The 13322-nt window shown below is 34.9% G+C and overlaps 1 protein-coding gene across 3 annotated transcripts in view; it reads right to left on the bottom strand.

The window, feature by feature from the left end:
- Positions 1–13322, bottom strand: part of LOC134741045 (protein trachealess) — a 201226-nt gene that overhangs the window by 173304 nt on the left and 14600 nt on the right. The window lies entirely within an intron of this gene.

Genomic DNA, 13322 nt, shown 5'->3' with positions numbered 1-13322 from the left:
TCACATAGACAATAATACCTAAGAATTCAAACTTAAAATTGTCATTTCAATTGTGCCAGCGGTCTTAATTTTCTGGATATGACAGTAACAGGAATCACTAAAAACACTTCGGTAGGTATTTAATAGACTACATGTATACACAATGGAAATATGTAACAAATAAAGCAAGCTGCTTCGAGATCGATTCTAAATCTATTATTTGAAGCTCAAAGTCACAGAATAAGTAATACAGAACGGCCACGCACCGCCCCGCCCCGATTCGAATTACCTCGCCCCGCGACAGCAGATTGACGACCTTTTGCCGACCGCTCAGTAGTCTCAGTACTGTTTTTAAGCACTGTTTTACACAATGACGCATGCATCGTGTACGTGCCGTTTACACATAGAAACGCAAATGATTTTTGATGTATAGCGTGTCCGTGCTCAAGTTGTAATAATTTAAGCGGATTTATAAATAAATAAATAATAAATACATATTATAGGGATATTCTTACACAAATCATAGAGTAACTTATACTAGAGCGGTACTGTCATAGTAAATTTTGTAACCCCAGTAAATTCACTGCCATCTGTCGACACACTTTAAAACTAAAAATAAAGATTTATAAAAATACGATAGAATGTATTTAAACATAGATAAATGATTTTTTTTATTTGCATTAATTATTTTTATGATTTTGAACCATGTTCTTTCACTGATATGCGTTAAAATTGTTAAATAACAAACGAAACCGTCAACGCCATCTATACGACTGTAGGCCAAAACTAGTAGCGCCCTCTGAACGAGAATCAAATTTTCTTGATTTTCGAGGCACGTTTTTTCCTTAGACTGTATCCATCTATTACGGAGTTATATCTATCTTTGCACAAATATAGTATATAGATAGATAATAGTTTATTCATCAACACATGGTAATAGATACATTTAAAATATACATCATGTACACAATATCTGTACTACCTATGTATCTGTATCTGTATATTGTAGTATATATTGTTTATGTAGTTATAAATATTTGTAACTACTCAGGTACAGTGCAACCGCATGCGAGTTCGTACACCTTGCACCGTCTGTCATAAAGGAGCCTTTACATATGGCCATAATGAATTTAAGAACTGTATTAAATACCGAGCATGATATTAAAACTATTTATCACTTACGAGTACCTAGATTCGTATTAAACCCTTTAGGACGAGCGTCTACTGTTCGTTTATTTATCTCAGGCGCCAGAATTATCTGCATTGCAAGTCATTTTTTCAAATGGACCTAGTGCGAACCGCTTCATTCGATGTATACATCTGCAACTAGACCGGCCTGCGCCCGCGACCTCCCAGGCACCGGATGAATAATGCAGCGCCAACAGCTAAGCACACAGCACTTTCAGTTAAGAACGGCTTATATCACTGCTTACTTCTACTAAACCATGCCACTTTGAAGTTTGAATTGCAATGTCCACATTAATAAAATAACTATATGTTTTTGCCCCAGGCGAGATGGTAGGACTTTACGGGAGTAGAGGGGCGGCAAATGTTTCCTTAGGCAAGCTGAAATTAAGTTGACGGGTTTCCTGAAGAGCGCCTTTGTAGAGTTCGTCCACACTAATGAAGTTAGTTTTTCATAAACGCGCTACAAGCCTCAAATTCTGACATTTTGACATGTATATACACCCCAGGCCAAAAGTATGGAAACAAGCTTGTATTTCAATAGAAAAGTTTCATCTTTTAAGCTATGGATTTTATACTACTCATTGACAATTTGGTAAAAATAATAATAGAACATTTTAAAAGTTATTTGTTTGGCTGTGATAGGTAAATAATAAAATAATCTTTATTGCAACTTTAAATTATTACATAACATTGGTACTGGCTCTCAAAGTAGGTTACCCTGTGTCATAGGTGGTTGCCAATTCAACATTTTGTCATGTAATTAAAGGGTAGGTATAATTATGTAACTTTCCTACTTTATCTTTTTCGCTTTTTGACAATATTTTAGGATGTTTTGATATTAAGCGTATATTTTTGATCTTTTTGGTTTGCTTAATGTAAGTCTTAGTTTACAAATATATACAACAAAGATAGAAACATGAGATATTAAAGATAACAATGTTGTTTCCATACTTTAATTTTGGCCTGGGGTGTACATTGTAAGAAAGGGATAAAACATAAAATTGACTAATTGAGGCTTGTAAAGTTTTATCATAGAGTAACTTATACTAGAGCGGTACTGTCATAGTAAATTTTGAAACCACAGTAAATTCACTGCCATCTATCGACACACTTTAAAACTAAAAATGAAGATTTATAAAAATACGATAAAATATATTTAAATATGGATAAATGATTTTTTTTATTTGCATTAATTATTTTTATGATTTTGACCCATATTCTTTCACTGATATGCGTTAAAATTGTTAAAAACCAAACGAAACCGTCAACGCCATCTATACGACAGTAGGCCAAAGCTAGTAGCGCCCTCTGATCGAGAGTCAAATTTTCTTGATTTTCGAGGCACGTTTTTTCCTTAGACTGTATCCATCTATTACGGAGTTATATTTATCTTTGGTTTTATGAATAAGGGGGTAAGTCGCCCACCCATTGTCATTGCTAAGAGCGCCAAGTGGGTGCAAACTTGACGTGGTCGGAGTCTAGATTAATGAAAAGATTATTTCGAGCAAATCGCCTTATAATTGAAATAAAGAAAAATAATAGAACAATCGCGTTTTGAACTAAGATGAAGTACTTAGGTACTTATAAAAAACCGGCCAAGTGCGAGTCGGATTCGGCCACCGAGGGTTCCATACTTTTTAGTATTTGTTGTTATAGCGGCAACAGAAATACATCATCTGTGAAAATTTCAACTGTCTAGCTATCACGGTTCATGAGATACAGCCTGGTGACAGACAGACGGACAGACGAACAGTGGAGTCTTAGTAATAGGGTCCCGTGTTTACCCTTTGGGTACGGAACCCTAAAAATCAAGCTTCGAAATCAACGCAATCTAAACATACGGCCGTTTGGGTATACTCCGTTTATGCCGCATATTTTGACGCTGTGAGATATAGCCTGGTGACAGACAGACGGACAGACGGACAGACCGACAGCGGAGTCTTAATAGGGTCCCGTTTTTACCCTTTGGGTACGGAACCCTAAAAAGGAGCTACTTTACTAGAGTATCTGCATAACTTAATAGGTTAAAAATAAAATGATTTTCTTATATCGTTAAAATTGTATAGGCATAACATGACTTCACCTATTACGTTACGCATAGGTATAAAACACGAATCTGCCAGTTTTATTTAATAGATTTTCAAAGTTCATAAGAATATAAGTAAATAAATATTTGACTAAAGCTGTTTAATGTAACGCAACACACTACGGATTTTTATGAAAAGAATCGCCGATTTTCACTGTTTGGTGCTAAAGCAATTTTCACACCATTTTACGTCTTGTTTTAAACTAATAAAGATGTTAGTTTTACGTTAACTTGAAACAAGTATTAACGGTGACTTCACATTTACAATAACAATACGGGGTATATATTAGTTTTGTCGATTGCTTCAAAGTTTGGGTACAAACAAACAATCAAAAACCTCATGGTGCGACGTAAATATGAACTTCAACCATAAGTTGACTTACCTTAAATTATAATCATAATTCGGATAGATTATTGCAAAACCATATACGGCAACTGTGGATTGAGGCAATAAATATAGTTTAGAAATTACATAATACTTATACCTCAAGATGTATTTAATAAGTTCCATTTTCGATGACCATGATCTGTCCGACGGTTAACTATTATTTCACAATAAAGAAACATAGTAATCATTTCGCAAACTTTTTAATTTGTAAATTTATATACATATATGTTTATTCCGTAAGTAAATATGAGTAATACCACTCATGCATTCACTAAATTAATGAGAATCAATTACGATTGTTTAGGGTATTAAGTAATTAAAATCGTACCCATGATATGAGCATGTGATACAATATGACATGACATTACCCTGCCATCAGTGCGCCGACACCGCAGGATGCATGTTATTGTAATTTTATTCAGACACCTACCAACTCCACGTGCTGCGAACGCGCTAAACGTGTGCCGAATTTGAATTGTCAAATTCGGAACACTTTTGACTGTGATACTTATTTGATATTAATAATCGAATTAAGAAATCGTTTTATTTTTAATGGTCTTTATTGGTGCTTAGGTATTGGTTTAAAGGTATTCCTTTCTTTTTCAAAATTTGCAACAATATTTTTTTTTTTAAAGAAGACCAATAAACCTAGAAGATATTATGCTGAAGCGAGCGACATCAAAATCAAAGCGATTTGTTAAGATTTTATAAGTTAGTTATCCTGCGATCTACTTGGCGTAGGTATTTAGAATCGATATACTTATTATAATAAGGTTTAAGGTACCTACGCCAAGTAGATCGCAGGATTCAAAAGTATGTGATATAATTAATGTAACATTATTTAGGAATATAAGGTATAGGTTCTTTGCCTACTTCTTTTATGTATACAACTCGAGATTTCTGGCCCATAAATACATTTTTAGTCTAGTTGTACAAAATTTGCAAATCTGTTGTATACTGGTAATGTTGACATTGTTATCATTACATTACCTTCGTCTTAAAAATAAAATTAACCTTACGGGTTTTTATCCAATCTTTAACTATATTTTGCGAGGTAAATGTGTAATAATAATAACTTTTATTAATGTAACTTTTATTATGAAACTAACTCCAAAATCACGTAAAGAACTGGCTCTCTAACAAAAAACGTTTATTCGTACATTCTGATCAACCGAAATGTAAGAAATGTCTGCCAATTGTTTTTGCGTGGTTTCTATGTTGGTCTCATAGTTAAAGCTGTTCAGTACTACATACGTAATATAATATGAACAATATGGCTAAGGGCTGAAAAAACAACCTGTATAATTAGTCATAATCAAACATTTGCATACCAGTAGTGACATCAGGTGCGTTCTATGGCATAAGTTTGGGCAGACTGTTCGCAAACGGGCCTGGGTGGAGGTGTAATTACCCGTTTCGAAACGTCTCCTAAGGTCGGTGAAACCTGGATAAATGGAATCTTGATGGAAATAAATGGATAACAGTCAGTGAAATATGTCACGGACAGTTTTTATATACAAAGTTTGTACAACGATTTGACCAATAAAAAAAATGCGCAAGTACCATAATTATTATATACCGTGAGACACATGAGTTCTGATTACAACAATCATAAAATCGTTTTAAAATTGCATATATAGGTTTTGTATGGGGCCGTTTTTCAGTCTACTCAAAATCCAAAAAAACTAACAATTAAATAAACTCGACCCATGTCTAAACGCAATCAATAAAGAATCTGCCATTTATAACACTCGTGGAAATTCTAAAACGTGCAAAATTGATCGTCACATTAGCATGTCAACACCACTCAGAAAAGCTAAAAGTGCCTTTCGAAATGACAGGTTCACAATCGACAAGACTTCCTAGGCTGAATTTTTGCAGGCAAAATTGAACTTTAAGTTGATCATGTTTAGTAGAAATGAGTGTTGAAAATAATATTGATTTAGTTCGTTTTTCTTTCGGAGTAGCCTGCGTTCCAAAATGCAAAATGGCGGCACGGCTGTTGACAATTGCAACGTTCATCGAGAGCCGGAGCTAAACTGAATCCGATTGCCTTTTACGTTTGAACTTGGACTGCTGGAATGCGACTTCGGAAAATCTAAATGCATTTTTATCTTGAGTGGTATTTGATTGTGAAAGTGAATGGTCGTTACAGGCATAACATTATGCGGAACGATCAAATACATATGTACATATAGTAAAAAAGTACCATTGCGCAGTATCGAGTCTAAAAGTAATTCAACATAGTAATATATGCGACCAATACTTGGCAAGATTTGCAGACAACATCTGTGCTTATTTTCTAAGTATATATACGAGTAAATAATAGGAAGAGCAAGGGTAGACCAGGTAAAACCATTTGTCCCAGGTCACACTAATTTTGGGAACCTTCCCAAGATAACACACCTGTGTTATTAATTATTAAAAAACTACGTATAACGTTAACACTTATCCTATTAAACGTATGATACTAATAGTTCAAAAAGTGTATGGATATTATTTCTATTTGTTGTTTAAGTATTTTGATATACATTTTAATATCGCAAAATAATAGTCCAAATAGCTTAAAGCGTTTATTAAACGTATACTTTTATGATCTCACGTATGACTTGCTTATGAGGATCACATTCCTTCAATATTTCATTGTATTTTACACACACCAGATTTGAGACCATTCTCTGTTCCTAACGAAATTACATTCAATTTTAAACTTTAATACCTAGAGTTTATAGGTGTACGGCAATCTCAATGCCGGCAGCACCAATTTGTAATCTCAGAAGGTGTTTTATTAAATTCTCTATGGGGTGTAAACACGTGTGGCGATATTGGCAAATTTGCCGTCTCGGTCGCTCTACACATGTTTTATGGAACATTCTGTGTTTGAAATTTGAAAAAGTTTATGACGTTATCTACATTATTATGTATTTATTATTAAATAATCTTGATATTGTACCTACAATCAGCCGTACTTGTTCAGATTAATGCAATTATTACTTTATGTTGTTAGATACATTCCGTATCATGCCCTCAAAACCTTGGGCCTTGTTGCCTGAATTAAATGTTAAAATAAATAAATAAATAAGACTTTCGGTGCTGCATAAAAGGACTGTTTTAACACTACGATTATATATACAACTTATACATAAGTTTATAAACCATAATAAATATAATTACAAAGAGTTACAGTAACTCTATACAGACAAAACGCAAAATGACTGTGAAGACATAGACAGATAACACAAATAAAAGACCCGATGAATCTATGTACCTTATCTAGTCTAGTCTTAAATAGCGTCCTACTCAAATAATAGTCATAGTGTCTCTATAGCTATAGTTATAACTAAATTGCCATGTTATCTTTACTTATAGCTAGTATCATAATGCACCATGAAGTGTATTGACAACATATGTATGTATGTTCGACTTTGAAAGGGCGTCCATACAAAAGCTTTCTACCTTTTCACGCAAGTAAAAGGACTGCTTTTAAGGCTTCGAGGCTCACGCTCCGAACAAATAGGTACGTCTTTCAGTTTGAAAATAGTTCACCTATTTAGGGCAATATCCTTTATTGTCGGTGCTTAAGCTTAAGTCAAGTTAGCATAACAACAAGAGTGACTTACTAGGTGGTACGTACTAAGTATACATAATTCTCACGTATGTTTCAATCAGAATGAAACCGATGAGAAATCGTGAATAAGTGCCGCTTGTAGTTCCTAAAATTGTTAGAAAACTAAGGTTCTGTATTTTGACCGACACATGCAATAAAAAAAATTACTATTATTGCAATCTAAACAAAAGCATGTTAAATGCCTGCATAAAATAATTAGGGAATAACTTGTGCCGTGGCGCCGCTGAATATTTAACATAATCTTATCTCGCACAGTACACAGCATAATTGCCACTAATAGCTTTTCGCTGTCGCCACAGTAACTTGGCACTTCTGTATGTCTAACTCTGTACACGTGTCAGCTTACGCTAAGGTTTTATGCCTGCTTGAGCTATGGAAATCTGGTAATGGATTTAGAAATTTAATGGTAAACGTGTAAACTCTAGAGTAGAGGGACACACATTAGAGTAAATTGACTTGCGGAAATCCTATGTCAAGGCAATACATAGTTATTTTTAGAATCGCTTCATACGGTAAGGCGTACGATCGAGCATGAATTCACCAGTAATCCTTCCCCACATACGGTGAACGAAAACATAATGACGAAGAGGAAACCAGACTAATCGGATTAGACCAGCTTGCTAGGTACTAAAGTACGAAATTAATTTATATTTAGAGATATTCAAGAATTATTTCGTTTCTGTTGCACGCTCCAACTAAATCTTTAATAAGTTTTCAATGAATACTCAAATTCAAGAGTGATCTGTCGTCGGATAGGATCCGATCGGTCCATTTCACCACCCGTGCCCAATCACACGCCGCGGTGGATTCGATATCGACGCGGCGCAGACGATGTACGCGAAGCGATTCGATTATTTATTTGGAAGTAGGACGAAGGGTTATTTGGAAGTTTTGGAACTCGTAGGCTTATTTGGAATACACACACATAAGTAACACTTATAAGGTCAGTTTTGAATGTTTTGACAGTGGCCTTAGTTGGAACACTTATTATATACGGGGTAATTTAAAACGTAATTGATGTTTTATAAGCTGCCATTATTCGTAATATATTTCGTTTTCGACTAGGAAATGAAAACTTCTCTAAAGTTTGCAAAATTGCTATATTTTTTTTTAAATACTATAGTATATTATGCGTTCAGCGGAAGGACAACGTTCAGCACCTCGTGGAAAGTAAACTTATTTTTATTTAAGTTTGTACATTAAAGCTTGAATAAGTGTACCTAATTAATTGAGACAATGTGTTCTTTCAGCTATGTTGTCACCCGCTGCGTCTTCCCTCTCGCGCCACACCCGAGCCAATATGGGGCCCGGCCCGCCGCCCTGTAATTCCAATACTTACCAACATTACCCCGGACTATTATAATGTATTAAGGAATATTATTTTACGACTATGGCCGCATTATGGCGCTGCAGAAAATACCGTGTGTAAGCGCCTTTATGTGATAACGGAGGACATTAACACGTTCTAATAGTGCGGATAAAAAATATTTTAAATTGCGCATAGACTTAATTTTGCTAGTAAAGTGTATGAGTTCATGAGTTCAGAGTTCGATCATAGTTCATAGTTTTATTAAATGCCAGAGAAACTCCTGATTAAGTACTAATTAATTTTATGAACAAAACTAATTTAAACGCATAATTGTAACTACTGTGAAATCAATAACATAAAAGTACCTATAACATTCTAAATCAATCATCATTGTGTTAGAACTAGAACTATGAAGCAAGGTATAAATATATATTGACTTAAATTTAATCAATTGAATGCGCCATTAGGTACGTGAAAATCGATAGTCAATAATATCCAACTCCGGATTAAATGCCTTCATGTTTTAGAATGAGAATAATTAAACTTTAACTTGATTAGATTTTCATTAAATTTTATCGCGCCTTAATTGCTGCCATTACTACATTAAAGATAATGGGGTTATCAAATTTTATGAGACTTTTCATGGAAGAGTAAAATACGCAACGGTATATCACAAAATGTTTAATTAAATTGCAAAACAAGACATAATGGCCCAAACTAGTAACAGTTTACTCAGACAAAAAAGCTCGATAACTGTGTTGGTAGAACGTTACCTCCGGTAAACCTTGCAGTCGCGGGTTCAATACCCACTAGACAGAATAGTTTCTTTGTTATTAAGCTTAGAATAAATTTAAAAGTGGAAAAATTACTGCCTTGGGTGAACAACACACCCTTACGGTAGATGTCGCTAGGGTCCCCTAGACCCATATAGTGGGAAGATTTGCTGACTATGGGTGAGGTCTTGGTGGCTCAGTTGGCAGAGCGCTGGAGTATCGATCCAGAGGCCGTGAGTTCAAGTCTCACCCAAGGCAGTAATTTTTCCACATTTAAATTTATTCTAAGCTTAATAGCATCGATCGCAGACGTTTCTGCTTGTTAAAAATTAGTTTCTTTGTTGTCGTTTTAAATAAATCTTATTTTGTAACTAGATAGTTCTGCTTAAAATTAAATTACATGTATATCACGAAATAACGTATCATAATCAACTCTATGGACAGACAGGTAACCAAGCAAGATTAATGTCTAGTGGAACCTATAAACAATCAAAGCAACGTGTTTGCCGCAATAATCGCGACGGTAATGATCGTTGTAATCACCGCCATTACTCGCTAGCGGGAACGCGGCCCTCTTACACGAAATGTTATGATTTTTGAGAATTTTCATATACCTACTTACTCACGCTCTCACTGGACAAAAGGACTCTAGGACATTATAAGTAGTACATTATATATAGTACTAGCTTTTGCCGGCGACTTCGTCTGCGTGGAATCAGTAACAGCAGCTAAGAGAGTAAATTTAGCGCCTGGAGAAAGTAAGAAGTAAGTACCCCCATTAAGAATGTTTTCTGGGATAAAAACTACCCTATGTCCTTCCTCGGGACTCTTAAACTATCTCTATACCAAATTTTAACTGAATCGGTTCAGCGGTTTAAGCGTGAAGAGGTAACAGACAGACAGACACACTTTCGCATTTATAATATTATTATGGATATATAGTATAGTATAAATAGTATATAGTATGGATTCTAGTACATTATAAGTAGGTTTTCACTGTGCTTGACGACGCTACTCCTGCCTGACTGTCAAAGAAAAGAAGTGACCGTTTCCAGATTTCATGAATGTATTTATTTAATACCTACGGCCTTCAGCTTAAATGGCTTGACAGAATTGTACAGTATAAGATAGCTTTAGATTTGACTTGGCTGTGTGGTTAAGTAGACTTTACATTTAAGTAATCAACTCTGCTACTTTTAACTTTACTTGTGAACTTAACAATAACTACGGTAGTTATGAAAGCCCACCACTCCGAAAATCGCAACATTAAGTACTACTATTTTTTAAACAGATACATACATATTTTTTATGTATTACAAGCAGATTATAACTACCGACCTACTTATCCCATTACTCTTGACTACGTGTAGTTTTTACTTTTTTCTTTGCTCTCAGCTCTCACATTAAAACTTTGAAATATAAACCGTTATCTTTCGTTGCTATAATTCATGGTTTATAGTACAAACCATAAACCCGAGTGAGTCAGCGCGCACTCGCAACACTAAGTATCACTGCGCAAGTGTGAAAGGTTACCGTGGATTACGAGAATTATCGGCGAGGGCAGACTGCGCGGCTAGCGACCTGTTGATACGGCGACTATTAGGTACCGTCAACTGAATGGATTTCTAGGTCAATGGATTGCTTTTTTAGGAATTCCACACTATTTGTCAATTTGACATATGGATCCTGGTAAAGTGTTGACAGGTTACCGTTCGACGCAGTTAACTACATAACGAGCGAGAATATCGGGAGCTCAGAAACAATACAAAAGGTAATCACGGTTCATCTAGTAAAACTAACCGTGAATCATTCAAAACTGTTATTGAAATCCGGATGGTGAACGCTGCAGCTTCAGTGCTGTGGCGTTGCTGATCTAGCGCTGTAGCAGCGGAAAAAGGAAAATTTCACTATCAATTTCGCCATCTGAAAGTCACCTTCACATTTATAGATCTTGCTAAAGCTAAAACGGTAGATATCGTACAGACTTAAGGCAGTTGCCTTTGACAAAAGCCTTTAGGCTTTTACGTCAGCTCATAGAACAATTTCAAACTTTCAACTGTCAATGATTTTAAACAAATGATAGACAACCTGCGCCCAGGGCGTTACGAAAAAACCTACATATTTTTTTTCTGGACACTGTAGAATGTAATCATAACAAAAACACACGTTACACTTATGAGATAGGTAATAAATCTATCTACTTGGTTTTTCTTGCCAGATCACTGATTAAAAATTGGATTTCAAAAGTACTGCAAATAAATTACACTAATTCATCATATAACTCCAAATAATCGGCCTCGTAAGACCATATTTTCCAAAACCCTTCGATTTATATATAGACAACCTGGACATATGTGTTTTTTATGAACAAAAAGACCATATCCACTATAACCTGTAGCACGGCAATAATCTCCGTACAGTCATTGTTTTTTCCCGGGTAATAAGCGGTTGGTCATTGATAGGAAATTATTGATTGCGCCAGCGTCGATGGAACTGCGATAATGGCGGCCGGCCTCACGGCGCAAGGTGCTAATTCGGGCCGAGGGTTTAGAATAATCAACACTATAAAACTCGTAAAAAACGATATTATGAAAAATACTGAATATTTTTATTACTTACTAGAAATTACGTGTATCAAACCGTGATAAGTGGAGGAAGAAGGCCTTTGCCTAGCACTGGGACACAAAATAGGCTATTAAAAATTAGTATCTATGTTCAAATCAGGTACTGCAATGTTCTGCCACCAGAGTGCAGGACTAGCCTTTTTAGTAAACCATAGAATAACTTATACATACTGTATCTTTAACAGGTTTTTGACAAGTTTTCAGAGATAATATAAAATATGACATTGATGTATCAAGGCGGTTTGTAAGGACCTACCGGGAAACGCGAATCCGAAAATTCGCTATCTGCCTCTTTATCGCTCGAATATGCAAGAGTGACAGAGATGTTAGATAAAGACATTTTCTTGTTTCACGATAGACCCTCAGATTGTGGTAGTGGCGCCCTAGCTGGCGCTCCCTACGCAGAGTTTCGCGTAATATTCCCTATTAAGTAATTCTGGATTTTGATTATAGGTTTTATTTTTATATACATATTGTGTTTTTATTTGTCGTTTTGTAATAAACTGATTTAATATATTGTTCATAAAACTATTGCTACAAGGAAACTGTATCAACGACATCTGTCGGTTTCAGTAAGTAGATAACTAGGTATAGAAAATCCATCGAACTAATCTAAAATGGCATCTACTGAAGATACAGACAGCATTCCGCAATTAGCCTGCAAAGTTTGGATCTGCATTCATCAATTTAATTTATTTATTCACTTCGATAGTAACTACTTAGATTAGTTACTTATCTCTGCCAAAAGTTTATGATTAGTACCCAAACGAAGTTAATTAATATCCAAATGATAAGTCTTATGTTTTACTCTTTTACATTTTGTAATCATAATGATAAACCTCAACCGACCAATTAAATTACCATTAAAACTACATAAAACATCGCTACCTCTCGTTAAAAATGACCAATGAACGGATAATTAAGTGAATACACACAAATAAATTGACTCTTGTCGCCCCAGATAACGCCCATTCACAAATGATTCAACTGTAAAGAACAACATAATAAATTGACGGCATTGCTCTTCTTGCATGATTAAGGAAGATATTAAAGTAACAATCACTTTAGAAATAAATTGATGAAGCTATTGACTGATAAAAGCTATTACTGTGTAAAAGATTTCCTTTCTCAAGATATACAGCCAGATTTGTAGTAGTTTCTAGTTTTAAGATTTTTGCATGCTAGTACAACCTGTACAAATAGCAGAATAAGCAACCAATTGTCACTTACCACCTAAGATACTATTGTACCTACTTATTCTTTGCAAATAAATACTTACTTACTTACTTACTTACTTTAAACCTTAATGTAGTCGATTTATATTAATTATTAATAAAGCACTTTTTT

This window comes from Cydia strobilella, chromosome 1 (genome assembly GCF_947568885.1).
Source record: "Cydia strobilella chromosome 1, ilCydStro3.1, whole genome shotgun sequence".
Classification (NCBI taxonomy): domain Eukaryota; kingdom Metazoa; phylum Arthropoda; class Insecta; order Lepidoptera; family Tortricidae; genus Cydia; species Cydia strobilella.
This window is presented reverse-complemented; position numbering and strand designations above follow the sequence as displayed.